Source organism: Columba livia, chromosome 5 (assembly GCF_036013475.1).
Source record: "Columba livia isolate bColLiv1 breed racing homer chromosome 5, bColLiv1.pat.W.v2, whole genome shotgun sequence".
Lineage (NCBI taxonomy): Eukaryota > Metazoa > Chordata > Aves > Columbiformes > Columbidae > Columba > Columba livia.
In genome coordinates, this window is record NC_088606.1 from 38,480,081 (window position 1) to 38,505,027 (window position 24,947).

General features: G+C 38.2%; 1 protein-coding gene across 9 annotated transcripts in view; it reads left to right on the top strand.

The window, feature by feature from the left end:
- SIPA1L1 (signal induced proliferation associated 1 like 1) overlaps positions 1 to 24,947 on the top strand; it is a 221,415-nt gene that overhangs the window by 84,751 nt on the left and 111,717 nt on the right. For 8 of the 9 annotated variants that reach the window (XM_065064464.1, XM_065064466.1, XM_065064462.1 and 5 more), the window contains one exon: positions 6,828 to 6,904. The gene's annotated coding sequence lies outside the window, so the exon portion shown is untranslated. Of the gene's footprint in view, positions 1 to 6,434; positions 6,456 to 6,827; positions 6,905 to 24,947 lie in introns of those variants that run through there. The other variant, XM_065064467.1, reaches the window with a different exon arrangement.

Sequence of the window (24,947 nt, forward strand, 5' to 3'; positions counted from 1 at the left end):
AAATTACAAATTGTATTGAAGATGCAGAGGCTATAGATTTGTCAGGTAGTAGTGAAACAGAGAATATTTAGAAATATATTTTTATGCTTTCATCTCTGCACATTAAGCAGATCTGGTGCTTTTTAAACAAAAGCAACAATTTTACTTGTCTTTAACAGTGACACTCATTTTGTGAGTTCACATTAATCAAAGATGACCTTAAGCGTAAGACAGTGCTGTAAATTCCTTTGTTCGTCGGGGAAAGTATTTCATATTATCTAGATTTAGTAAGCATTTTCTTAAGTGCCTTTATTAGGCTGAGGGTATTTGCAGTGTGTGTTTTAGTGCATGAATTATATTGATAAGAGTATACAGGTAATGACAGATTTGTTGCCAGCAAGAATGGGAGAAACCTCAGCATTGTTTACAGCATGATCGGTATAAAATGTAACACAGGGGCCAATATTTTGTGGTTTTCATATAAAACAGATGGTGCTTTCTTGTATTTGGACAGGTACAGGCTTCTAAATCCAGTAATAGATTTTTATTTGTCAGAATAAAATTGTCAGAATGTGGTCTAATGTAAAATCATCTTTATTCTGACAAAATACTTTGAAAAAGAAGCTCAACTATTCCTACCCCCATCCCCAAAACAAAAAGCAAACCCCACGTCCTACAGAGTTTTATTTATGATAGTGTGAGGCCTTTGGCTGATCGTTTTGAGACTGAAATCCCTCACGATGATGTAGGATTTCATTCCTGGACTTCAGTAGATGTTTAGACAGCTGTTTATTCTCTAATGTGACTTTTTTTTTTCTTATGTTTTGTGATTAAGATGGTGGATTCTTAAGGGTTTACCTGATAAGTAGAAGAACTGTTGTCTAAAAATGGAAATGTTGTATCAGGTGCCGTGAGCTTTAAATTACACTCCTGATTTGCCACAGATTAATAATATTACTGTCTCTTTTAAGCATTAGTCTCTCCATAGAAAGTGTCGGGTTTTTTTTTTTTCCTTTTAGAGGCATTGAGGCTTCACAAATTTCTTTCTCATACTTGGGAGTTTGAGAGTGTGGAGACTATTGGTAAATATGATTGGTGTTGTGATATTTAAAAGGTCTCCACCATTCGTTCAGTGTCACAAGTTCCCAAACAATAACAAAATGTAGGAGACAAATACTTTGAGAATTGCTTTCTGATGGAAAATGCTGTGTTAGGAAGAGAGATCACCATTCTGTGCAGCAATGATAAACTTCGCCATTATTTCCAATTTTCCATAGTGTAATGGTGCATCGCTGTTCAGGCAGATGTGTAACTTGTTTTCTTTTACCATATTGTTTTATGTTTTTCTCCAACTTGTTTGTCAGATTTCTGATGTTTTCTCTGTTAATGCAGATGTAAAGCAAGAGAGGTGCTAAGAAGGTTTGTTTTCAAAAATTTTACAAAATCCATTGTATACACCAGATGCTTAATTGGGGTGTTTTGAGTTCTGCTGGTGTGTCTGAAAACACTGAATTCTGTCCATAGTATCAGAGAAATAGCCCTTTTCTGTACATATGCCAGCAGTTGCCTCCTTTCCTCTCACAGTGCTGCAGGTACTTGTCCTGTAAGTAGAGGAGTTTTACATTCCTTATCATGTGTCTGTTGGACCCAGACTTCATGGGCTGGTTTCACAGATGATTTAGAGTAGTTCTGGATATGTAATCAAAGTATTGTTATGTCCTTCAGCAAATATTTTCACACAATATAAGGAGTCTTGGGTTTTCAAACTGCCTTTTTAAAATGTTATTCTGGCTTTTAGGTCTCTGAACTAGTAAATATGCATACATATTTTAAATGGAAAAGGAGGATGCTATCTGTTTCTAGTTTTATGGCCCTTGTATGTGTTTGCCACTTTGTTTTCATCTACAGGTTTGTAGAAACTAACCTGTGTATGTGAATAACTTACCATTATAAAATTTCTGGCATAAAGGAGTGTTGAAGAAAAAACTGGGGTGGTGGTGCTGTGAAATCTAAATGAGTTGCTGACAGTCTGAGTTCTTTAAAAGGCTGAAAGATGGTGTCATACATTGGCGTGTGCTGCTGACACTTCAGCTCTGATAGATGCTCTGAGTGAGTCTACTGGTGTAAATACATGTCAGGTTTTGGTGAAGTACGAGTTAGAATATTATTGCTGTTTCACAGGAAAGCTGAAAAATAAAATCAGAGCTAAAATAAATGTGTGCAAACACAACTAAAGTCTAAATTGTTTGATGTTAAAGGTGTAAACGCAACATATGACATCAACTGGAGTTGAAATGTAACTACTTTCTGAATGAAAGAAATCCTCACATTGAAACTTGTTTTAAAATTGGGACAGCTTAGAGGTGAATTGCTGAATGTAAAAAGCAGTAGAATTAGTGTGGATATCAAGCATTAGTGTAGAGTGTGTAGCTTTTTTGGGAACTGCACTGATTAATTCTATTTAAAGTATTTCGTGTTAGTTTTACAAGAAGACCAAGAAAAGAGCAGACTAAAGTTGGAAGGGATTTTTCTATTTGAGGAGGGGAGTTGAAGGGGAAGATAAATCTGTTCGTGTGCATTGTTGCTTAAAATAAGTTAAAAAATGAGTTTATGCATGAAGACCACTTTTTTTTGTTTACTGTAAACACCTCTTAGAAAACTAAATATACATAACTGTATTAAGATGATGAGTTTTTGTTTTCAGGAACTGTGTATTTTTAATAACCTTAAAACCAGACTTTAGGATCTAGTCCTAAGAATATGTGATATTTCAAAGCTAGCTATGTGTGATATTTCAAAGCTAGGACAATGGTGTTGAGTAAACTTTAAACACTTTCACAGCTTCCAGAATATTTGGCTTTTCAGAGCAACATCAGGTTTATGATGGGTTCTTTTCTGCTTTATTACTCTTTAGATGGCTAATTCTGTGGAGAGGATATTTAATTTTCTCTTTCAGACTTACAGCATTTAGTTTTGCTTTCACCTACCTGCACGGGCTTTTCTCTGGTTGGCTTTAGAATCCCTGACTTCCCAAGCTCACCTGGAATGGGGATTGCCTCTTCCATACTCCTTGTAACTCCTGCCCCCCCCCCCAGTTTTGTGGCATTTGCAGATTCTTCAAGGTGGACTCTGGTCACCCAAATTAATAATGAAAACACAGGTTCTAGCTGGACTGACCTGAAATGCTTTCAGTTTTTTATACTGAGCCACAGCTTTAGTTCTCTGAAAGCAAATTTTCCAGTAGTTATGCTTATCTGCGCTGATTATTTTGGAGCTGTGGCCTCCAGGTCATGCTGAACAGTGTCAGAAGCGTCATTTACATAAACTACACCTGCTGCTTTGCTAAGGTATTTACCCAAGGGAGAATATTATAGTGGTTCGATGTGGCATCCTGATTGTAATTTATCTTTCTCCTCTAACTTTAAAAGATTTTAACCCCACTTCTTTTTCCCCAGCAATATATCCAAGTCTTCCTAAGCATCAGAATTCTAGTTTGTCTTACCACTTCTTAAGTAGTTTCCCATTTCAGTAATGTTAAAGGACGTGTACCTTGTTTCATATTGCTCTGGGATCTCCTGTGTTTTAGTAGTTCTCAAAGTAGATCAGTTAATAGTTTAGAAATTAGACTAGTTATTTTTATACTCAAGTCCACATTATTGTAAGTGACTGGATTAAACAGTGTGTTAATTTTTGTAATTCAAAACTTTTTTTTTTTTTTTTTTTTTTTAAAAAAGGAGAATGTATTTTCAATGTTACCTTTCCTAACTTTCTTGCTGCTTCCTTGTGGAGCTCTAGGGTGTTGGGGTCCCTCATCATCTAGACCAGATTCTAAAATTCATTGGTGATACCATATGACACCACAAGTTTAGTCGTGTCCATAGGCCTTGATGGCCTGGGTGAGATCCAGACTCAGTGTGGGCTGTCCCACCCAGCCTGCTATTGAAAAACCACCATTAAGTAGCTCATTCTTAATGGATTTGAGAGCGGTGTTGGTATTTTTCAAAATTAAAATATAACATTCCTCATTTTTTGTTGTGAGTGTGATTTGTAGCCTACCAGCCCTGAAACTATCTTGCATAGCCTTGTTGGGCTGGTATTTCACTCAGGAAGACTTGAAGGGAATAAGTAATTCTGTGTTGGTATGGCTAACCACCTACTTGCATGTATGATGTTTTTCTGCAGTTCCGATCTGGGCAAGACTGGGATTGACTTAAAGGTCTTCTTGCCTGAGTCAGAGCGGTATAACAGAGTGCGAAGGAGGAGGTTCTTGGCTTGCAAAGATAAAAAAAAGCCAGAAAAATGAGTGGCCTATGTGACTATTTTTGTTGTACTGTATCTGTCATTTGAGCAGACTTGCTGTAACTTCAGGAACATGCAGTATTGCTGGTTAAACTGTGATACAGATCTTGGGACTGCTTGGCTGATTGGTCTCCCACATGTGATGACTGGAACCATATAGTAAAGGACCATGGTTTTAAAAGTCTGCTCAATTATCCATAACACAACTACATGTTCTGAAAGCTGAAGCCATGGTGACTGGAAACTATCTAGAAATCTCTACTGATTCTTTTCCTAAATGGTTGCTGTTTGACAAATCTCTTCTGTGAATTACTGAACCAGTACTGAACATCCTTTGCTGGTCTTGCCAATTACACTACTCAAATAGCACACTAAAAAAAAACCACCCTATTCCAAGAAGATACCGTATCTCTTGCTTTATTTAATTCTGTGAAATATGCTGTAGTGGTAAAATCAAGGCATTAAAGAGGAGACAAACAGATGCAAATTCAGTCTGGGTTAGTATTTTCTCTTCCATGTAGGTTTTCTGATAACTTCTACTTGATGCATGGGCTTCTGTTTAATCTGTGTCTGGGAAGGCATTTTAAGTGCAGAACAAGTGGAAAATAATTCCAAATGGCTCAAGGACTGAAAATGTAGTTGTGCAGCAGAGTTTTACATTAGTTTGCCTTTTTTAACCGGAAAGAAAATGTATGGGTATTTGCTAAAAATAAAATTGTAAGTCCTAAACGAACAGGGTTATGTTACTGACCTTAGGAAAATATTACAGTTTTGAGTGAAGGTCACTTTTTCTATTTATTTTCTTTCTTCAGCGCTAGTGGAATTAATCTTACTTGTGCACAACTGTTGAAATAATAATTCCTGCTACTCAAATTGTAGTTATAATAATTCTGTTTTCTTGAAAGTCCCGAGAAGATTTAAAAAGCTAAACCAAAAACCTCAGCTGGTAAACCCATCAGAGAATAAAGCAGGCAGCTTACCCAATAGAAGTTGCAAATGGAAAAAAAAAAAAAAGTTAAATAGAACATCCTTGAGTTTGGCCTACATGTTATTTTACTGAATGCTTTACTGAAGCTGGTGCCCCATTTGGAAGGGGTGGTCCTGGCTTCTATAGTATGCTGGTTTTATGGTTGTTCCAGAGTCTTTCATCAGGAATTGAGAGAGAGCGTGGGTGTGTGAAGTCTGAACTGTGCACAGCACATGTGCTTGTATTGCCCTGTTAAGTACAGGGGACATCTCTTAAGTGCCTTGCTTAGTTCAGCTAATCAAATATTTCATGGTGGGTTGTGTTGCAGCACAGGTTCTGTTGCATTTAGATAAGTCTCTCATATAGTATGAAGCTGTACAGTCTAGCTCTGGAAACCGTTATGTCAGGGTTCGCTCAAGATTTTTTTACTAATCAAAAATGATCCTTTTCGGAATGACTTTGCCTGATGACTGATGGTAGCACCTCTTCATCTGGCTGCCTCCAGCTGTTGCCCTCTCCTGCCCTGCTGAACAGAAGGCAGAGTTGCTCGTCAGTCAGTCCTTAATCTGCTGAGGTTTGTGGCAAGGCTGCAATGGTGATGGTTTGCCTTAAATGCCCTTCTGAAAATGTTAGTGCCATCTTGACTCATTGGTCAGCGCCCTGGGACCTGCAGTGCAGGGGAAAAAAAGAAAACTTTTTGTTTAGCTTAATCTGCAGTTATTTAGATGAGCAGCTCTAGCAGTTCCATCACTTGGAACTTAGAGAGGGGCTGTTGTTCTGTGAAAGAGCTGTTGCCTTTTACGCGCTTTTTGTCAGAGACATTTAACTTGGACACATTTCACACACTCAGATCAGGTTTACTGTCCTGGCAGCTAGGCTTGCCTCATTTGCTTCACTCGTGGTTTGTAGCACATTGCGGGGACTGGCGGGGCTCCTGAGCTTTCCCTGCTGTGTGGCTGCTGTGCCCAAGTGGTCTTCTCCTTGCATCACCTTCCTCTGAAATATCGGCCTCTCTGAGCTGTAGGTCTCCGAACTGAGAGCGCAGGGACGATCTGTTCGGTACTGGTGGTGCTGCCTGTGCTGGCATCCAGCGCAGAGCCGAGGGAGGAGACGATTGTGATTCACATACCAGGGGGCTGAGGAACGGAAGATGATGATGCTGGGCTGGGAGACCGAGGGCCGGGCACTCGGAGGGGAAGAAGGAGAGACTGTAAGAGCCAGAGACTGTTTAAAAGAAAAAAGGGAAAGAAGAAGGGAGGGAACAGGGCTAGGAAAGGTGGGAGGAGTTGATTTATAAGCAGTGAGCAGGAATGAGTAGCAAAAGGATGTTCCTGAAGATAGGGAAAATGCAGATAATTACTTGTTTGGTTTTAAAAAGTGCTGGATGGCTTGTATGTTTCTTCTGTGAAAGTACTGCTTTTTGATACTGCTGAGATTTTTGTGGCAGATGCTCTCAGCAGAAGGTTCTTTTTTAAGGGATATTATTCTCTGACTCTTTGGCTATCTACATCATGAATTACTTAAATCTGAACAAGAATATTTTATCTCTATATTTTGTTTGGTTTTGTCTCTATTTTACCAGCTGCTGTGTCTTTGAAGAGAGATTTCCTGTGCCCTTCTTCAAATGCCTGTGATATTTCCAAGAGGAACCATCTTTCTGTAAGTGGAAGTCTTCTCTATGAACATAAAAATAATTATGTGAATCAATTGAATGTATTAAAAGGGGATGTGGGTGTGCAGAGAAGTCTGTACAGTTTAAAAACTGGATGGTTTTAGTACATAATATAGTTTTCATGATTCATAATTGAGAATAATGATAATGATCAGTGCTCAGGGAATTTTTTTGTTTGGTTTTGGTCATTTGAAATGAATGGTACACTTCTATTATGAGCTTAGAGAGTGATAATAAAAGCAGTACTTGTCTCTGTCAACATTTGTGAAAAACAAGTCTCTGGAGATTTCTGAATGTTTTGTTTAATGATGAGAATAGTAAATCTGTCCTGTGTAGTGTCTGGGTGAGCTGTCTTATATCAAAACATTATTAATTGATTTTTATACTTTACAGCTGTGTTTTGGGAATAAGTACTGGAATGAAAGCCAAAAGCTCCATTCCGTATTGCAAGAGCCATTTTGGAGCAGAGTTATGGGATTGATTTATTTTTCTGGTTTAGAAATTTTGAGCAGGAGGAAAAGGGAGGGACTTGAGCTGCCTGCTTAACTTGCCAGCAGTCTCGGAAGGAGTTAGATCATCACAGGAGTACGGCTAACCAGATCTGTGCAAATATCTGGGTATATGAAGATAAACACCCAGGGAGATCTTAATTTGCACTTAGACCCTTTATTAAGATGGAATTGTGGCAGTAGGGGTTTACCATGATTGCCGAAGAACTGTGTATTTGCTTCTTTACATATGAATACTGTGAAGGCCAGTCTTCAGAGCTTCTAGAAAGACTGGGTTGGTTTTTTTTTGGTGTGGGTTTTTGTTTGTTTGTTTTTGTTGATTGTTTTGTTGTGTTTTTTCTTCAGTTCCTGAGACATTGTGTTTTGTCTCAACTTTGTTTTGAAACTCATAATGAGATCAGCAATAGTCAGCAGCTGCTGAGATGGTGTTGGCAGTACATGGTACAGTGTGTGGATAAAGGACTATGCATGCCTATAATAGAGCTTGCTGCAGCTTGATTAAGAAGAATTGTGAGAGTTTTCTCCCAGTTTAGAAACATACATTTTCAGGGAAAAAAACAGCTTCACAAATAGCTGTGCAACAGGAATTTGTGGGGTAAGTTGACTCTTAGATGTGTTTTGCCCTCACAAGGAGACATTCCTTTGAGTGTTGTATTGCAGGCTAATTTCAATTTAGTTGAGTTTTCTACAGGCATGTGTCATATTTTTCCTTTTATCCTCTGACTTAGAAGGCACACACGCATTCTTAAAAATCTTTAGGATATAGTAAAGTTTATAAAAAATGTCTGTAAATTTGAATTACAGCTGGTGGGTTTGCATTACAGGCAAGCAGGACCCTGAAAGATTTAAGTCTTGTTTCTGCTCTTCTTTCTTCTGTTCCTCTCCTTAGTTCTCACCATAAGATGATCTGCTGCATCATCTCAGCAAAAAGAGACTGATTCAAGTTTTATTACTGGGTTAGTTTTCTACTGCTTTGGAAGCTGAATGTGTTTGTAATATGAGGAGATGATTGTAGGCCAGAAATAGAGACGGGAGGAATGGAGGAGATGGGAGCGTTTGGTCTCCCTGTTCCTGGCAGTGGCAGGATGTCAGCTGGGCTGGAGCTGTAATGTTAAAACAGCCTCGGGCTCAGTGTTGGCCCCAGCTCGGTCCTTGGGAGCTTTGTAGATGTCAATATCTGTTTTGTCCCCAACACAGGCTGAATAGATCAATGGGGTGGCATTTAGACAGCTCGAGACTATAGACGCATACAATTGACATTGTTTCGCAGTGCAGAAAAATATGAAAGTCTGGGAGAATACAGCTGTGTCTTTTCCCACTGTAAAATAATTCTCAAGAATGTGCTGCAGCACATTTTAGGAGTCTTTTCAGATGAAACATTGAATTCTATGGAATTATGGCTGTTAAAAGTTAAGACTGCATGTAGTATCATAATTACTTCCTTTTGCATGCGTGTGTTGTGATGTAGGTATCTTGTGTTTCCCCAGCTGCTATATTCTCGTGGAAGAGTCTTCCCATTAGGACCCCATTGTGGTCTCTTGAAAATAATAGCATTTATCTGATTAAAGAGCAACTTCTTTATGATAGGTTGTCCCTACTGAGGACATGCAGCATGCACTGGAGAAGGGTTTTCCCTTCTTTCCTCTTTAGCCCTTATTTTTATCCTTTCTGAAAGCCAGAAAAATGATGCTGAGCTGTGAGGAGCAGGAGATGAGTATGGTCAAAGTTTGCTGTGGTGTGAGAAGGAAGACAGGTCTGAATGTGAAGGTCTTGGGAACTGTGGTGGTAGTGGATTGATATTGTGCTGCTTCCAAACTTGGATTGAAAAGTCTGTGGTTCTGTTCTCTGTTTGTATTCCTACCTTGCATTATCAATTTCTACCCAATTGTGTTTTTGTACATGTGCTAATGTTTGGACAGAATTGTGTGAATGAACACAATGTAACTGAATGAACAGTGGCTGTTCTTTATACTAAGTTTTGCATAGAAAAGGAATGGAAGAATGTTTATTTGTCTTGTACTAAAAACAGGCCCTTGTATTCATCTGTTAATAGGAAGGATTTTCATCCGCTATAATGCAAGTAACAAAAATAACCAAACAGAACAGTTTGTGCAGCACCCATAGCTACAAACAGCATCCAAGTGGCCTGGAGAATAGTTAAGGCGTAGGACTTGTTTCTCTAAAAATCAGAATCAGTTTGTAGACGGTTCAAAACTGGAAAAAAAATGGACTATCTGTACTAGCTATCCTTTGAAAGTGAGCTGGTTCATGGTTTTATGAAAGCAGGTGTGTTAACTTAGTAGTCGTAGTAGCACTATCATAAAAATGCCAGTTGCAACCTATATTGCTTTCTGCATAATTCAAATTTTAAAATTCTTATCAGGCTTTTGGTGTAGGGAATGAATGACAAATATAGATGGCTAACTGCATAAACAACAGAACCCAAAACCACAAACAAAACACCCCATTAGTGACAAAAAGTTGAAGCCTTAGTGACCAAGTTGCTTGTATTTTATATAAAAGGATTTCATAGTGTTTCAAGTTATCTGTTCTTCAGATGTGGAAGTATAGGGAATGATTTATGTGAAGGAACTTGAACTAGGAGAGGATTTGACAAAAGGTTTGATTTCAGTGCATCCAACAAAAACTGCAGAGCTTCTTTTTTTTCCACTTGCTTTACATGAACACTCTGTAGTTGTACCAAAACTATTTTGGTTTCACAAGTATAATTCTTACTTGCATTTTGATCTGATCATACAGTATTACTTTTAATTTTTAAAAAATGCACTAAACTGATTTTGTAAAGTTCAGATTTATGAACTTGAAGACATCAAAGGAGTAGATAGGCCAGTGATTGGGGAAATGGCCGCAAACTGTAAAGGATGGAGTAACAGGAGAATGGCTAAGAGCCTGGGCTGTCACGTCTCATTTGCAAGTAACTAGAGACATAAGGAAATGAGCAGATTATTTGATGGGTTAGCAATGAGTTTAGCTGGAGCAAGGGCATCCAACAGCTTGTCAATTTGATGGATTACGCCCCAACGCTTGCTTAAAAAGAAATAATTAAAAAAAAAAAAATAAATCTATTGCTTTCATATGGTTTACCAGTGTTTGTTCTCAGGCTGTGGTGTGTGAACCAGCAGTGGAATTTAGAGCCTGCCCATCATCTCTAAATGGAAGTATTTTTGATAACCATGCAATTGAGCAGTAGGACTGCAATAATTCCCAGTGTCTTAAAAAATGCTGAATAAAATAATAATAAAGAAAATATAAACCTGAAGGTCAACGTGGAAGCATCTAACAATCTCCTCGGTGGTCCCCAGACTAGGCAGGATGGTAGCTGATCTCTCTGACCTTTCAGCAATGGGGCTGCCCCCATTTCACTTTAGCCATCAACCTCCTTCCTTATTTGTATTTTTGCATTGTATTGTGTAGAGCTCGGGTTGCGTGTGCTCGTGGTGCTTGGGGTGCAGGAGGCGTGGAGGGTTGTCAGTGTTCCCCTCCCGCCCCTCCGTGGTGCTTTTCAGAGCTCTGCCCTTAGATGTGTGTGTCTTGTGAATGAGGCCAAGGGTTTTGCATTGGGGCTTCATGGAAAAATTGTCTTGAAAGAAGGCAGGTAGTTTTCCTGGAGCTGGTGCTAACTGCCTGTTGTTTCCTCCCAGAGTTTTTGTGGGGAAGAGACACCTTACCTTCTGCAGTTTCTCACACTAAAGCAGTTTTTCAGTAACTGAGTGGCTGAGTGAAGAGCACTTCAGCAGATCTTAAGGCTCATGGCAAGACTCTTCCTTTTGTTAAGCTCATATATGTGCTAATGAAAACTGCCTTGTGTATCAAGGTACATGATAAGTTTTTAAAATGTTAGCATGAATCATGGATATTGGTAATTCTGCCTTCCAGCTAGTATTAGCTGAGACATCAAATACATGTTAAGGATACTTAAAATTGCTGTATCTTCAAGAATATAGAAACAAATGTGTTCCAGTGGGGATGTATTCATAGGTGTAGGAATTTGAAGGATTTTCTGTAACAACATACAAATACCCATATGATACAACAGCCAGTGAGAATCACTTCTGTAAAGTTATTTTGATAAGTTTTTTTTTTTTCCCAATCAGCCTTCTAATAAGTTTTTAAACTTTTATCAACCTATAGGACTGAATCTGCTTCAGCTGTCAGTAAAGTTTCAGTGCTTACAGTGGTGTCTGATATTTACAGAAGCTGGGTATGATAGCTTTACGTCAAACTTTCAAAGCAGAGTTCATTTGCAAGTGCTTCCTAGATGCTTAGCAGCAGCATTTTAAAGTGTTATGGAAAAGGAAAACAGATTCAGCCTTGTATTGTGATAGTCAAGTCTACAGTGATTCCAAGTGTAACTGGGTGTAACCAAATACTTGGATCGATTTTTAAATTTTTTTATAATTGTAAAACATTTTCTTCATAGAGGTCTGCTGCCTGTTGGTATCTTTCAGATGCCTGTCAAGGTATCACCATAGTTCTTGTCATGTGTGCACATTAAAACTTTACTATATCCGTACAGAAAATATTTTAATTGGAGAACTTGCTTTTAAATATTTATGGATAAAAATATACCTGTAAATTGCTCCCTCCTTAAAGACAGCCTACATCTTACTGCATTTGCTAAGTCAGAAATGTGGATGGAATTCACCTGGCCATCCAGTCATGGTATTTATATTTGACTGTGATATAAAATGTATATAGAATTTACCTTCTGTGGCAAACAAATCTGAGAAACAATAAGAACTTTCAGATGCAAGTTTTATATTGATCACAGTTTCTGCGTCAGCATCATAGTGCATTTTAAATGGCTTAGTAAGTATTTGGTGGGTGCAAGAGGGGGACCTCAGAAAGCTTTAAAAAAGAACAGAAGAGATGTGCCACAGTAACTTCTACATTAAATGGAAGATTTATAAATGAGACTTGTGTTGGATTTTATTATGTGGTTTGTTATTGCTGTACAGATTCATGTTTTATTGTTAAACACTCTTAAGCATTGCCTTAGCAGGCTGCAGACTTTTTGCTTTTTTCCCTTTTGTAGATGCTTATTTTCTTTTATTCTAAAGGGCTTTCTAGTGTCCAAAATGGCTTAAGAACTGTTAAACTGCATCTTTTCATAATTGTGTTTTCTAGCTCATTTGAGTTGCCTATTGTCCCATTTCTTTTTGTTGACACCCTCAAAAGAGAGAGCGCAGAAGGTGGTGATATTGCAGGTGGCGTCATGTCCTCAGAACCTGACCACATTAGAGTACTGCGTGATTGGCACGTACAGAGTCAGTTTGAAAACCCTTACGATGGGGTGAGAGCGTAGTCTGCTCTCCAAGAGGCCCTTGGATTCAAGGGGAGTCGGCGATGATTGCAGGTCTTTCTGCACCAGACTCTGTAAACAGGGCAATCACAGCTTTTGCTTTTCACAACAGACCCTTCTTCAGCAGTTTCAGTCGTGTTCTCTGTTATGGATGCATTAACCTTGCTTTCTATTTTTAAACTTACTCGGAACAACTGGAAAAATTCAGGAAAGTGGCATTATTAGATCAGACTTGTTTTTCTAGTATAACCCAATAATTCAATACTTAATGCAGGTATATTTAGATTCACGCTGAAATTTGTAGGCAACCAGTTGAATTCTGTTTAGTGTTTTCTTCAGCCCATATTCGTGCACGTTTCGTTTAGTGTCTGTTCTGTAGATTGCCAGATCATGAATCTACTGAAGAAAATACATAAGAATATATAGTGTCTTCTTTCTTACAGTCTAGAAAAAAGTGAGATCATCCCTGAAGCAGAAATATTTCTGTTAAATAACAAGATAAAATGCTGGAAGATGGGCTTAACCTTACCTAAGAGCCTTCATGTACGGGGAGGACATTGGTTTAACTAAGTCAGAACAGTGTGACTTTGTATATTCAGTTGCTGTCATTTATTTGTATTGAACTCACTTTGCCCCAAGCTACTTTTGGACAACCATTCGATCTGTTTTTTCCATGTCAATTTTTCCATGTTTAAGAGAATCTCTGAATTAATGAAAATAAATAATGGATTCAAGCCAAATGTAATTACTTCTGTTCCTCCCCCTGTGTGTTGCCCCCATCACGCATGCACAGAGGAATGCACACGCGTACAGTGGAATGGATTTTTGTTAGATTTGGGGTGTTTTAACTTGTACATACAGTAGAAAAGTTATTCTTCAGTGGTGACTGCATGAAATGTGCTTTTTAACAGGCATCCTGATGAGTTATCTATCGTTCCTGACACAGAAATTGTAGCTCTAGTATCAGGTAACCAGTTGATGGGGGGGTTTGATTGGAACCACTCACAACTAATGGTTTTCCATGAGTGGGGGTACACTTTAAGTGACAGCCATACAGAAGCTCAGCACTTCCCAGCTTACTAGTTATTGTTAGGTTTTAAATATTAGGAGAATAATACTTGACAAAGTAAATGACTGCTACAATAATCTGAAAAGAAAAATGTTGGTGAAAAAACTTTCTGTAGTATGTTTTAAGGCTTTATTAATATGCAGCCTTAAAACTATGTATCTATAAATCAGTTCCAAGTTTATAGTGAAAGCTATTTAAAAAGAGGCAGATAAATGGAATGAGACACTTTGAATGGCCTGACCCCACCTCCCCTCGCAAGCGCAGAAATTTTTATGAACTAACAAATGCAGAAGGCTGTGAGCGCTTTTTCTGTGATGCAGTTTAACAATGTCCATGTTTCTAGTAGGGAAGGGGTGACAGGCAGGAGAGTAACTTTCCTCTCTGTAGAGATCCGTGACGTAGGAATGTCTTAGTGACTTAAGCTTTCCTTCTGAAGAACTATCCGGAGACTTTTCATTAAATTCCCCACATGCAAGAATTCAACTCTTCTGCCTGGTTTATTTGAGAAAATCAATGACTCATACAGAATACTCAAAGTACATTGCTCTCCTTGGTGATGGTGTCATAAAATTGTGTTAGCCAGAGAAGAGATGCTTTGCTGGCACATACTGCCAGGTGGGTGTCTTGTTTGGACTTGTCTGCTGGTGCTGGTGCCAGATGAATGCTGTTTCTGAGAGAGGCTGAAGGGCATCTTCCTCATGTCTTCACACAGAATGCCCTAGTAACCAGACTCCTTGTTGCTTAGGTCTCCTTCAGGTGATTCTTAATTTAAGAACATGTGTATTAACTTGTTTCCTCTGACTGTTTTAAAGTGGAAAGGGGATTTTTGTTTATTATCTTACCATAATAATATTTCCTGGCAACTTAATGAGGTTGATGGATAGGCACATTTTTAGAACACAGACTCATCAGAAGCTCCCATGACTCATGAACATATAACTTTTCATCCAACAGAGTATTACAAAAATTCCATACAGGTGCATCTACCAGAATTGCCCTTTTTACCAGTGAAGCTTGAAAGATTTTTTTTTTTTTTAAGGAGGAGGGGCATTACTCACTTAGAGGCATACTCGCTATCGTATGCTACCACTGTCTCATTTTTAATACCTGCCTTAATCAGGTTCCATTCTTTTGTGGATTAATTATTGCAAGCTTTATTCTCAGTCTATTACCAGATTTGGGAATGCAGCTTTCCATGGTGCATCTACACATTTTCAACCTGCGCTTAAAACATGTAGGCAGAGGTAAACCTTCTTACGCTTTTTATTTCCTCTGCCTGTGTTTTCTTCATTTCTTTTACTGTGTGTGATGACCTTACCAGAAGATTTTACTGCAAATGGCCTCTAGCTTTTATCTGAACATGCTGGCTTCTTCCACCTCTACAAATTTCACTGTACAGCTGGGATAGCTGTGCTTCACTAGTTTAACATGCAAAAGGATTCATTTATTAGCTTGATAATCTCATTGTTTCTGGAGTTAAATCATATTTGCATCTGGTGGAGTTTATGGAAGGCTGTTTTCTCAGTACAGAGACTACAGAAAATACATTGTATGTAATCTTAGAGACTATTATTTTCAGTTAGTGTCATATACCAGATGGCTTTGAGACCGATTTAGCTATCTTTTTTTGTTAATCTTGTTTTGCTTGCTTGAGACCTCAAAACTTAATTTCCCTACCTGCTGATAAATATAGGGTCATAAGAATTGCCATGTTGGGTCAGACCATCTGTTCTTTAATTAGGAGTACGAACAGATGCTTGGGATGATGATGCAAAAAAATAAATTTACAATAGGCAGTTTTGACAATAATATACTCCGGGGTATATCTCTCTGGGATCCTGTTAGTTTGGCTTGCACCATAAAACTCGAAGACGTTTGTATCTATTCCAGCTCTTTGTTTTTAAATAATTTTATTACAGTATAATTTTGTTTTCCCCTTAATGCTGCTAAGCTTTTGGCTGTGCAATCTTGTGTCCCTCAGCAGCGTGTTCCTCAGGTAGAGGTATGAAGAAGCGCCCCTTCTCGTTAATGATGAACTTGTCAGCTTTCGACTTAGTTGAATACCTTCTCTTGCTCTTGTAGTGTTCTGGGAAGGAAATTCTTGCTCTCCCTTTCCTGTGCTATTTTCTATCATTTTCTTGGGGGGGCGGGGGGAGGGAGAATCTAATTTGTCCTGATTTTCCCCCTTTATATTGGTATCTCTCTGTGGCTTGTTCTTCATTCCTGCCTCTGCAAAACTTTCAACTAAACTGCAGTAACTGGATGATTCAAATTTCCCACTGTACTTCAGTTAAGGAAACGCCATTGATTTCTGTGAGAAAGATTTTTCTCATCTTGTGCCATGGAAGATGTATAATTCATAAGAAACACCTTCAGAATTTTGGCTTTTAATTGCGGAGTATATGCTTTGTTGTGATGGTGAGGGTGGCTTTGCAATAGGAACGTTGCCTAAACCTGCAGCAACCTGATCGGGACAGAATGTGGCCCGGGGCTGTGAGGCTGAGGGAGGGTCTCTTTTCGGGGCTGGGGGGTGTGTGCGCTTCTCTACATCGAAAATGAGAAGCAGCACCTTTTCCCCCCCTTACTGCAACTGGAGTGGTATTTGAAGGATTGATGAACTGGGGGGCAAACATTGATTGCTGTTAATAGCAGCTGCACTAATATCTAAACAGCAATTCCCATACTAGGAGTATGGCAGCTGCAGATGGGTACAGAACCAAAAAGAGGTTAGTTTGCTGTGTTTTGGCATCCTGCACTGATCCAAAATAGATTTAAGAGCAGTGGATACAAAAACCAATTGATGTAGGTTAAGACTATAGTTTTAAATATCTCTGCAAAAGGTGTCTTAGTTCTCTGCATCCTTGCCAGTTTGCAGGAGGCTGGCATCTTAGTGGATTATTGCCTGGGTAGTGCCAGCCCCCTTCAGTCGCATTTTTCTACACTGATGCTTAGAAAATTCATTAAACCTGAAGGTGAACTTGAGTTCGTAGTGAAGGAGTCAATGGGATTTGAGTGAATGACTATAAAGGCAAATAAGAAAATTATGGGGGAGACAGATTCTTGTTAGATAAATTAATACAGAGGAATGAAGTGTTGAATCCTATCCTAACTAGCAAGGGAATGCAGTTATTTTTCTAACCTGCTTCTAAGCATTAGATAGAGCCAGCCGTCTTTGTTGTGTTGTGTTCAGGTTTCCAAGGAGATGTGAGATATTTTTGTGAAACTGAGAAATCATGGGAAGAGGAATTTTAAATTGCATGTCAAACCACAAATGCTGTGGCAGGGACAACCTCTAATATGCAGTATTTTAATGGTAGAACTTAAAATGCCAAATGGCTGAATCCGTCTTTTTCACCAGTGGTAATGATTAATGTTTAACTGAGGGCTATTTTAGGATCATAAACAACATTCCTTTCATTTTTAGCTGTTTGGAGGGGAGACCAAGTGCCCAGTAATAGACGCTGTTTATTTCAAAGTCTGCAAGAATTCTTTACTTGGGATCAAAACTCCTAAAATGTTACTAAGAACTGAAGTTTGTTTAAAAATGCTGGAGATCTAGTTCTTGAGCTAGCTGTTCGGGTTGAGTGTGTTTATTGACTAGACCCTGCAGATTGAGCAACCCAGGAATGTTTTGTGTCTAGGACGTTAAGTGCTACAGAAGACTACATGAAGTGCTTAGGTCAACTTCTTGAGAAAACTGGAAATTTTCAGTTGAAAACAGTGTGTGTGTGTTACACACTGTTATATTTTATATGCAAAAACTACTCGGATGCAGCCTCGAGCTTGGGAGTTCTGGGTAGCTGCAGTGAGTCCTATGAATTTCTGTGTTGGTGGTGGGATGGAAATTTTTATGTTATAGAAAATTTTAGTGTAGTGTTGAGATTGGATAAATGAGTCTACAGCAGGCTTATCAACAAAAGGAGTTGAGTAGCATCTCTGCTTACCTAGTGCAAAGTACATTCTTGCTGCTGTGGCCTGTTGAGTCTTAAAATTTATTCTAGGCATGTGATGATGTAGATTTGTTGTGATTCTCCTGGCTGTATTTCTGATTAATTTGTTTATTTGAATTCTTCTGTGATTTTACTTCTGCTCCTAAGCTATCACTAAATGTGGCTGATCAGTGTCTCTGTCACTCTGGTTATAAAATTATTCATGCATCTCCGATATGGCTGGGAAGTTGAGCAGACAGATAGGGCATGTAGCAGGAAATTATTGGGATATTCACTATGAACCTCAATGGAAATTCAGGAGGAGAAGGGTAAGTGGAAACAATACTGCCGTGTGGATTAGAATTGGAGCTGCAAGTCTGGTGGGATTGTGGTTAGGGACTCTAGGTGGGGGCGGGAAGGGAAGGAGTTTTAATGGGCACGGGAAAAACTTTGACTCAAATGTAAGTATAATGAATGCATTAAATCAATCAACAGCAAACCATGTGTCTGTTGGAAATCAGTCTTCCTTGGTACTACTTGTTTGGAGAAGCCAGCAAGCATGGTAGTGTTGGGTCCCCAGCTGTCATAGTTCTACTTCACGTTTATTACGTAGGTTAATAAAAGTTTTCTTTGCAAGCAGGCAATAATGTGACTTTTATAGATACATGGGATACCTACTTATATTTTTTTAAAGTATGTCTTTTTAGAACATCACTATATAATAAAAACCAAAATGCAAACCACTGTCTTAAACGTTTTGGTAGAAGGAGAGAGTCCTATTCTATATTTTTATATGTTTAAAATCTCTATTCTGTATAATGCCTTCAGCTGGCATATCTCTTTATGGTGATTTCATGCTGATTTTACTTTTATTTAGGTATTGTTTAACTGAATATTCTAGGAAGAACTCACCTCTTTTTATTTTGTAATCTGTCAAACTTTAATTTCATCCTGTCACCCTCTAAGATATTTGAACACTTATGTAAACAAACAAGTGAACTGAAAACTTTTGTTTACATTAATTAAAATATTAGTAATAATCATATTTGAAAATACTGTTGTTCTTTGAAAACCATAGAACACAATGAATTACAAAAATTTTGAACATTATGAAAAGGCTGAAGGATATTTTTTTGTTGCAGAAGACATCCTCACCAGCTTTCTGTTATTGTAGTTTTCATTTACACATACAGATTTTTCTTTTTAAAGTAGCAGACCTCTGAAGTAAAAAGATGGTTATGTGAGTTTTGTGAGATTATAGGAAAAAAAGGTTGAGTAGTTTCAAAAAGGATTGAAAACGCAAAAACTTTGGGAAATACCAAAAAATATTACTGAAGGTTGCATTACTTACTGTATAGGAGCAAATACAGAATTGTATGTGTAGAAATGGTGAAAGTTGCAGGGAGGGGATTATATAGGGGCCAAGTGGTGAGAAGAGTATCTTGTTCTCTATTGTGTTTGGCACCTGAGTTACCTAGAGCAGAATGAGCTTCAGTCAGCACTTCCAGTTGTGCTGACATGTGTAGACGGCAAAGTGATTTTTGTTTGTTTGCTTTTAAGTAAATAAAGTTCCAGTGAAACCTCAAAGCTGAGAGGAATTTAAAAATGAAAATAAAATGATCATCTGTCAGAAGAGATTCATTGGCTGCTATTCAGAACAGAAGACTGTGCAGTATGCTTGTGTTGGGTTTTTGTTTATGGCTTTTTTCCTTGCCTGCATAATGGAAGGTGACTAAATGAAAATTATTTAGGCAAGATCATAGTTGGTTAACGCTCACTTTGTAATTAACGCTTTTCTGGAAGAAAATGTTTGATTTTTCTGAAAATCAGTTTTATGCTGGAGGAGTTACACTTTTTTTTTTTAATGTACTTCATGAGTTTTTGTCTCTTCAGTTATCTCCCATATAAAACTGATATCAAGTTTCATTAAAAGTATGGTTTGCTACTGTGAACATGTAGCTTGTTAAAGCACATAGGGATAGTCTTTCCTAAATGTAGTTCTTTAATAATTTTATCCTTAAGAACCAGTGCATGGGGTATCTCAAACTGCACACATCCTGTCCAAGGGAAGGTCTTGATTATGGTATACATTTTGATATATAGTCAGAAGAACTATTGTCTATGTTAGTTTTAGTAATTAAAATAGTAAATAAAATTCTCCCAAATGCTTTTATTCACTATCAAAATTGATGTGGTGAATGAAGCAAAGATTTTGCAGCAAAAAGTGGAAATCTGAAGAATTGAGCATTTGTATAGTCACAATCTATATACATGAAAGAAAAAGCTGTCTAGCAATGTAACAGCTTTTCCAGGTTAGTGTTTTAATTGTGATGTTTTAGAAGTTTTTACATGATAATTTGTTTTAGAGGCAACTGAAAGTGGATTGCAGTGCTAATTGGTTGGCTGCAGCAAATTGCTGTGTTCCCCGCAAAGGGTGTCTGTCAAGCAAACCTTCCATGATGCTTTTTTAACTCCGACAGGAGAGAGAGATCCCTGCTCCTGCCTGCATGCAAGTGCCACGTAAAGAGATGAAAATTGGCTCTCTGAATAGTGAACGCTACTTGTGCAGTGATACACCAGCTGCCCCCCGGATCTGCCGGTTCCCAAATGGGGCGCTGCCTCTGTCCCCTCCGCCTGCGCAGCTGCGCTCTGGTGACAGAGCTGGGCCTGGAGGTTCAGACAATGTGGCAGAATGCTCTAGGGAATGTCGGAATTTTGTTTAACCCCCGAACTTAGGAAGGTGCTTATGTATTCTCCATGCAAAATGGAGCAGAAAGGAGTTGTTTTTAACGTGCGCAGTAGCTGAGCTCAAATTTATCTTTATAAAGCTATTAATTAGGTGTATACTTTAAATCTGGATCAGTTCTTCTATATGGTGTCTGTATGTATGGCTGACACTAGAGAAGGGACATATTATTTAGCTGCTGCTTTTGGTGGCAGTGCTGGCTTGTGGGGTGGCAGCACACAAGTCCTGTGTTGGCTCCCTGATAGCGACTGGTGAAACACGGTGCTGTTGTATCCAGGGAGGTGGGAGGAGGTTGTGCACAGATTGCTGTGTCCCGTGGAGCTGTGACACAGCAGCTGTTAAGCAGCTATAGCATGTGCTTCTTGGTACTTGGTTCTGGTGAAAGGAGTTTTGCTGGGCCAGGCAGGATTGCTGGCACTGAAGTCCAGCCGAGGCACTGGAAACATAAAGCTGCTCTGAGTTTGTCCATGTTTGGTCAACTTTCAGAACCTTCATAGGCAGAACTTTTAAAAATAAAAAAAAATAAAAAAAAAATAAAAAAAAATTGAGGGTTTGAAGAAAAATGTACTTTACCTCCATTTACTAGAATTTGGGCATTATGGTTTTTGCCAGTGGTGATCATTCTCCTACTCTCTTTCCATTAGTGAAATCCTCCTTTTTCCTTCCTAGGTGTTGTAAATTTACTGCAGCAATGTCTCGCTCTTTACTTATGATCAGTGTTTGATTCTGAACTCTCGTCAGCTGTAGACACCTGATAGCATTTTTCATAAGAATATAATTATTCTATCTAGAGTGATGTGTAGTCAGTTTCCTTTATTCTTCCTTTATTCTACTTCTTTTCCTTTGCCACCATCCTTTCCATGCAAATCTTGATGTATTGTGCTTAGTCCAAACAAAAACTAATTGTTTACAAAAATTACTTTCTACTTATTTATACTTTTAAATTTGACAGATCAAGAACTATGAGAAAGGGCAAAAGGCAAGCTCAGAACAAAATATCAATCCTTTTTTTCTTTCCTGATGTGATTTCTTGTGTGTTTACAAGCGAAGATGCAACCCTATTCTGATGGCTCTGAGCCATGTGCATCTCTGGCTGGGATAGAGAAGGCACTAACTAAGGAAATTGTTTTCCCTCTTGGAGAACTCAATTTTGAAAGGCCTGTGAGTTTGGCCATTTGATATGTGTTACTGGGCATAAGGTTGTCACTGGGGAAGAGAAATACTTAGTTGGGGCACTTTATAAACTTTCCAGTTGCCCGTGAGATCATCTTTAAGGTGGACGCTACTGGCTTGAAAAAGAAAATGCCAAAGGACTGTGAGGGGAAAAAAGTGGGAAACATACCTGTTATGACAAAAACATGTCACATGAAGTAGCATGACGCTGTAATATAGGAAAGTTTGAAAATGCAGTGGTGTGAGTCAATGCATATAAAAATGCCGGTGAAGCAACATTGCTTTCCTAAGTAATAGTACATTGTCCCGTCAAATCTTGAATTTGGCCCTGTGGTGGTGGAGCCCCTCTCCTGGAGGCTTTCCATTACTGTGCAGGGAAGAAGTTGCCTTTCTGGTGCTCCACGTATAGTGCTACCTGTGCTGTTTGCATTATTATTCAGTTTGTAAAATGAGTAGCTCGTGGGTGTCTTTGGAGCTAATTAAATGTCGTCCTCCCAGCAACCAATTCTCCATAAGTAGAAACAGCAGAAGCGCAGTACAGTGCTGGGTCCCAGTGAGGATGAAACATTTCCCTAACTGCTGCTTCTGCCTTGGTTAACAAGTCATATCCGTTTTGTCAGCCACATTTACATGTGGGAGCTCTAAGCAAAAACCTCAAGGCATAGTACTGCTTGATGTATAATAAGTACTATTTGCTTTTTTTAATGGCTAAATGAAACGTGCATTTCAACCTTTTAACAAGAATCTTTGTAAACATTTTATACAGCTTTAAAACTAATCTTTAATATGTTTTTATAAGATGTCTGCTTAATAAAATGTATTTTCTCACTAATGCTGTCACCCGCAGATTTAGAGGAAATAATATATGGCTGTAGCTGAAAACTGTTTAACAGTTTCCTAATGGAGTGATGTTAAGGAGAAAATGAGTATTCTAGCAGTACAGACGTTTGGCAGGTTGGGGAGGTGAAAGTGAGTTCATCAGTGATGCCAAATGCAGGTGACTACGTGCAGATTGGGACTGAGGCACATTGTTGGGGCTCTGACGGCCTTGCAATGTTTGTGAGCTGGTTCCAGCAGTCTGTCTCCTGTTAATCAGATGCTTATGACTTTTTACAGCTGTTTGACCTGCAAAGAGCTGATTTTAATAGCTTTATAATGCACAAGAGGCATGCCACATGTTACTCTCATTCTGTTTTTCTCATCTTTACAGGAAAAAAAAAATATGGAATATTTGACCGAATCTTAACTAATTCCTCAAAACAAATCTTTCAATAAAATGTTATTGAACAAAAATCAAGATTATTATTTTTTTTTCCCTTAAAACTTCTCCCTTGTCTATTTCGCATTCACCCTTGCCTTCTAGCAAACAAAATACACTACTTCTGTGAAGTGAATAATCTCTGTAATGGATGGCACGGGCTATGTCGCTGTGTTAAGGGAACAGATTTCACCAGATGCTCAGCTGTCCCGGAGCCTCCAGCTGCTGCTGCCCTTGCACTTCACACCCAAATTGCTTGGAAAGTGTTTGTGGTGATAGTGAAGGTGGACTTTGGTGTATTTTAGGCAACATGGACTAAAAAAGAATTTGATATTTCTTGCTGGACTTTAGAATTGTTTGGTTTGAGTCCATTGTTAAATTAGATGGTAACATTAAAAGAAAAACAATAGTAACAACCAAAGTTTATCCATTTCTCTTTGATCTACCCCAGAATTTCTCATGATATATTCTTGTGGGATAACACTTTTTCTAACATGGTTCCTCTGCATTCTAAAAACAAAACACAGAAGTGGTTACTGTCATCAGGGTTGTATATGTGTACACTTTCCTTGTGCAGCCTAGAGTATTCAAAAAAGATTTCTGCAAAACAAAGTATCTCTTCTTTTTTTTTACTTTATTTTTAAGTACTTCTATACTAAAGCTTCTTACTGACATTGAAATTCTCTTGTGATGTGTTTAATTTTTTGTAATATCCAGTGAATTATTAGTTTAATACAAAAGTGTCTTTAAAAAAACTGGGTGTCCTGATTCTCTGTTACTGTTTTTCTCATTGGCAGTCGTGAGGAGTGGTAGAGGAAATAGTTGAATCCCTGAAGATATGTGGTTTAGCAATAAATTCAGTGATGCCTTTAATGATAATACTACATGGGCAGTCTTTTTGCAAGGAAATTCAGTTCAGTAGTACCAGTGTTATAACTTGGTATTATTCAGTAGTCATTATGCACAGTGAAATTCACAGCACAGTAGAAGAATAAAAAGTGACGGTTGCTTGTTCCAGTGTAAATGGCGTAATAAAAAATTACGATCTGTGCCAGAATTTTTAATTGAGCTTCTTATACACAAGTATCAATAATTATTCGGACATGCTACTAAAATGATGGTGAATATTAATAAAATTATTACGATTTGTAGTTAAATGCATGGTTTTACTTCTCATGCCCTTCTCCCTGAAACAACACTTCTGTAGACGGCTGAATTTGAAGAAGTTTACCAGATTTTGGGGCTTCTCCTTTTATTTAAATATCTAAAGTAGCCTTGCAAATATATTAGCATATATTTACAAAGCTATGGGTTTTTATATATTTATTTGAGAGATTCTTAAATCGACTTCTTGCATAAAATTTTATATTGTGTAAAATCTGCCACCTTCTTCCCCCCTTCGTTACTTTTTGTGAGGTTTTTGCCAATACTATACTGAAAATGTTGTAGAACTGTTGCTGCAGGGTGATGTTTTTCTAAGTCCTTGTTCCTGGTCAAAATTTTCTCTTAGGTGTCCAGTGGTTTCTGTAGGTTATCTACGTACATGTAGATAGTTGAACTGTCTGAAATATTTTTATATATATATATTTATATGTAGCATCTACGTGGATGCATCTACATTGATATATCTGTGCAGGAATATAGTTCTACGTATTAGGTGTTTCATAGGTATCCTATAAATATAGGAAGTTTTTTTCTGAAGCTTCTCAAATTGACATCTTCAGTTACCAGCTTTGTTTCTCACCTGTCCAGTCTTTTCCCAAGAGCTGCAATAAACATCACTATCTGGTGTGCAGGAAGATAGGGAAATGACAAAAATAATGTATAAAGAGGAAGGTTTTTTTACTGCTATTACTGTACCTTTAATGTACTGTTCCTTTAATGAGCCAGAAGTGATAAGTGTGTCTGCTCAGATTGGAAGGTGTAGTCAACTAAAATGAGATTCTGTAATATAAGTTTTTGACAGTCTTCATGATAGATGGTGTTGATATCCCAGCTTTTAATGCTGCAGATGTATTTTTCA